Source organism: Benincasa hispida, chromosome 4, assembly GCF_009727055.1.
Source record: "Benincasa hispida cultivar B227 chromosome 4, ASM972705v1, whole genome shotgun sequence".
Lineage (NCBI taxonomy): Eukaryota > Viridiplantae > Streptophyta > Magnoliopsida > Cucurbitales > Cucurbitaceae > Benincasa > Benincasa hispida.
In genome coordinates, this window is record NC_052352.1 from 47240789 (window position 1) to 47246009 (window position 5221).

Sequence of the window (5221 nt, forward strand, 5' to 3'; positions counted from 1 at the left end):
GGAATATGACGATTCCAACCACTCTTTGAATCACCTCAAAATGCGAAGCTAAATACGAAGACGATATGACTGAAACACAATCTATAGAGAAAATACCGTATGTATACTAACATAACCAGACCATTTCAAATGTAGACATTGCGTTGCCATGCATATTTGGTTGAATGGTTAGATCAATTAAGAGTATTAAAATATGATGAAGCTTTTGATTTTAGATTGATTTAAAATTAAAAAGAAATGAAATTAAAAGAATTTAAAAGGAAAATAAATTAATATTATTTTATGTTTGTGCTCTAACGGCTAGTTTTTTACAACGGGAAAATTTAAAAAGGATATTGTCCTTTTAAAACTATTTAGGAAAATATTGTTTTTTTTTTATTTTTTAAATAAGTCCGAGGTTGAAACTTTGATCTACATAGACGAATTTGAAACCTCGACTTCCCCTTTCTAATTTTTTGTACATCAAACTTTTGAACCGATCAACCTTGCTCTAACATATATAATATGAACTCCGTTTAATTATCATATCGGAGACCTTCCTCATACATATTTTGATATGGAGAGAACGAAAGGACCTTCCTCATAATACATCATACATTATTTGATGTGTAAAAATAATTTGTATTGAGACAGAAACGAAAGAGGAAAAGAGTAAGAGAGAGAGCGAGAGATATTAAGAGAGAACGAGAAAGCGAGATATTGAGATGAGAGGGCGAGATCTGAGAAAGCTAGATTTTTGAGAGAGAGCGAGAATTTTCCAGTTTTTTTCTTTTTAAACTTGAGGAGTTTCGCTTATATTTATACCTTTCAAACCCATTCATTGGTGTCAATATTCTGGCAGAAGCTTCTTAAACTTGGGAGTTTCCAATATTTTTTCTTTTTTGGTCTGATTTTTTTTGGAAAACTTTATGAAGGGGTAGTTTTTTCATCTTAAGTGATTAATGTGTAGAGAACGAAAGACCTTCCTCCTAACATTCAGTAATTTATTTAATGTGTTAATAAATAATTTTGTTATTGGAGAGGAACGAAAAGGAAGAGTAAGAGAGAGCGAGATTTATGAGAGAAAGCGAGACTTGAGAAGAGAGCGAGATCCTGAGAACCGAGAGCGAGATTTTGACAGAAAGTGAGATGTTAGCGAGGAGTGAGATATTCGTACAAAATTTTTCCTTTTTTCTTTATTTAATTCCCCCATTCCACTTCTTCTTTCTTTGTTCTTTTTTTTTTTTTTAATTTTCCATTTTATAAAAAAACAAATTCTAAAATATTTTTTATTATTTATAAATTTAAAAAAAAAACTTCCATCAAAATCTTGTACCAAATGTTACAAAAAGAAATTCCCAGGATCATTAGTTAGTAAATCTTTTTAAACTATTGACCTCACTACTATGATTAAAATTTCTGTTCTTTATATCAATCAGTCTTATTTAATAGACTTGCATGTGAAGTTTTGAGTGTTGATTTGAATTTAATGTCCCAAATTATTATCTAAAATACGTTAAATTTGAATATATACTGAAGTTTTTTTTACCTAACGTTTTTAGAATTTAGACTATCTTGATGTTTTATTTATTTCAAGTGACATTTAAAAAGCTTCTATAATCAAAAATAATTACTATTTCATAATATATAAAAAGAAAAATTAAAAAAATAATATCTCATAAATAAAAAAAAATGTAAATTAAATATCTCATTTATATAAAAATAATTACAAAAATCAATGTGTCCCACAAGGCGTGGACGTCGTCGATTTCGAGCTGGTTGTTCGTCGTGGACTCGAACTTGAGTTCTCGGGTTCTTCTTGAGTTGCTCTTCTGGTGCTCTGCAGGCGTTCATAAATATAAATATCATTATGCTCTCCACGACCCCGCCCATGTCCATGCAACGTATGAAGTGAAGGACCAGCCTTCTGAGTCATAATGTCCTGAAACCATAATGCTGGCACATCAATCATCTGGACTAACATAATCAAGTTTGCTCTCTGTAGTTTTGCATCAATAGGGGCAACTCTTCACATTATGTGCAAACCTCATCAAACTCATCCTCTTCCCGAACAGGTCCTCTCTACGTCTAGGAGCTGGTGGAGGAACAATTGGCATTCGTACATATAATGAATTTCCTCATATAGCTTTGTTGTCACTACATAGTAAGCAAGAACCTGGTTCGGATCATTCGCTAACCTCAAGAGTCTACAGGTTGTGTTGATCTCTGCGAATTCATAAAAACAATTAGACATAACATAAAATAATTTAAATTAAAAAATAAATAGATAATATTCATGTTACCAGATGACCACTGCTCCCGGACGAGTGACTAGCGCCTTGTGATATTACTATACCAATGAATATATCCTGGAGTGACAGTTGTATAAACTGTTCAATGAGAAACCCCCACGAAATGAAACCCTTGCCGATAGTGCCATTGCACTATCCGAAATGTGCATATTTCTTCGGACCAATTCTAGTCCTTGAGTCACTATCATGATAGTACCGGGTTTCAGTATTACAAGGCGATGGGAATACTCTGCTGAAATCGAATTGTCCATCACCTGTCAGGAAGATGCCACTCCAAATGTGACAAATATATGAGAGGACTCATGTCCCCGCCATAGTGTTTTGACCAATTTGTACAAAAATTAGGCAAAATATGCATAATAATTTGTCGGCTCCCAAATAACCTGAAACAATAAAAATATTATACTTTAGAGATATATTAAAAGATAAACAATAAAAACTGTGTATAAAATAATCAATTAGGTTGAAGTGTAATCGTACTGTTTCAGGTTGAAGCAGATCAACTATGTAATCTATACTGGCTGACTACATGTTGGCTATCCTACGTCACACAAAGTTTTGTCTATCCACCTAAATTTTTCCGAGCTCTACGCTATGGACATATTAAAACATTAAGATTTTCAGTAATTAAAAATTGAGTTTGTTATCATCAAAACATTGATTAATTAATTAATTTGAGATTAAGGGCCAAAAATCCAACACACACCTCCTTAGAGATTCTCATCCTAGAGAATACAAAGGAAATTTTTCGTGGTGGTGGCCATTTGGAGATCGATTTATTTGTGACGATTTGGATCGAGGTTTTCACTTGAAGAAATTTGTTCTTAAAAGATAAGGGTTTCTAAACTCTAATTTCCTTCTTATTAATGCATGCTGTAAATTTTGTATTATGCATAATTTTTGTGCCTGTAATTTGCATTCTGTGTAAAATTAAGATTGGGACCGATCCCCACGTTTCCGCTTAGGGCCTTCACAGGTTCCTTCACTTTTATCTAGTGGATTGGTGATAATTTGAGATAGAAAAAAATGTATTATTTAGAAATTATTTATAATTAGTCAATCTAACCACATTTTAAACCATTTAAATGTATTACAAGAAAATTATTTAGCCAAATAGAATAAATCATTAAAATGAGCGTAGTTTAGTGATAATTGATATATTATTCTTTGAGGTTGGTGGTTTGATCTTCCACTCATTATTCTAATAAAACAAATCCTAATAATATGAATCTAGTCATTAAAATAGGTACTTAAGTATGTTGGAAGCTAATCTTGGAGTGGGTCGAGTCAGTTATAATAGTCTACCCATAATTTAAGGTGTGTGAAAGTAATAGGGAATAGGAGTTATTTTAACCTTTGTTTTGCTACAGTAAAATTATTTACAACTCATGAGTTAAAATGACCAATTCTCTCTCCCTTTAATATTTTCAAATGGCTCCACCCACTGACAACCAACTCCAGCTAAAACCACCTCCAACAAAGACCCCCCAATTTTGATGTCGACCACCTCTGACGACTTGCTCCAACAACCCTCTTCAGTTACTAACTCTAATGACCACCTACTCGAGCAACTTCGACGACTATCTCTAGCAAGCAACTTCAACGATCACCTTGTGCAATTAACTCCAACTATCAACTTTATCATTCATCTCCAATGACTTACTCTAACAATCAACTCAACCAATTACATACTAAAAGAAAAAAAATATTTGGCGGAAGTTTTTTTAAATGCAAATTTGAAATTATTAGTTTATAGTTTTTAATAGTCATCTTTTATATAGTAATTTGATACGGAGAGATTATCTAAAGATGATCAGGTCACCTTTATAGACCTACTTGTCATAGACATCTAGAAGTTTGATTGCTTCTTAACAGTCACACCACAATCTAAGAAGAGACATTGTTTGCGTCTAATTGGTAGGACTGACTAGCTTGACTATTTGAATAAACAATATTTTTTCTATGCATGAAAATGGCTCGACATTGTTGGCAATGAAAAGTGTGTGTGTTTATCCTCTTTTTTTTTCTTCTTCTTCTGTGAGACCGTAATGATAACCCTATTTTTTGTGCATGTTCAAGTGATATGTTCCAATACCATTAAAGTATATCGTATGGTTGTTGATTATATAACTAATAGTAATTTGTCTATGTTAAGTGTAATATTTATAGGTAAAAATTGTAAAATATTTTTTTTTTATTTAATTGAGTTCATATTATAAATGAGTGTTAAGAATTTGAAAAAGTATGTGTTTTGTTGAATGATGGAACAGAAAGTTGACCAAAAAAATCAAAAAAAAAAAAAAAACCCATAAAATGCATTTTTTTAGGTTATAAAAAACTGCATTAGAACCATAACTCAACCCAATTATACTCCAAACAAAAACTTCCTAAACCAATTCAATTCAACTTTAAACTCTAAACACAGATAACTATTACCAACACGAATAAATATTATCCATAGACAATTATTACCAACTTAGATTAACCTAATTATGCGCGCAAAACACAACGTTAACTGTTGGGATTGGTGTCCTAATTCTCTCGGAGCCTGATTGTTTGTAATGATACACATTGTTTTATGAATAAAACAACTATTATTTCATTCTGGCATTTACTCATATCCAATAAACAAAACTCCATGGTTATCTTATGTAAACTTAAGCATGTATATGTGATATACAAGTGGATCATGCCTTAAGTGATAACCTAAATAGGTCTGTAGTATAAGGATTAAGGTGGGATACCTGATCCTGGTGACACTACGGTTACGACTTGTTTTGTAGAGAATTGCAAGTTTTGTAAACTACTGCAGATGGTAGATCCTGACCATTCATGTGGAGACATGCGAGCTGAGGTGTCCTATACAAAGAGTTTGTATAAGATCGGACCACGAGATGACTAGAATCTGTATATAACGCCGTTGATACTAG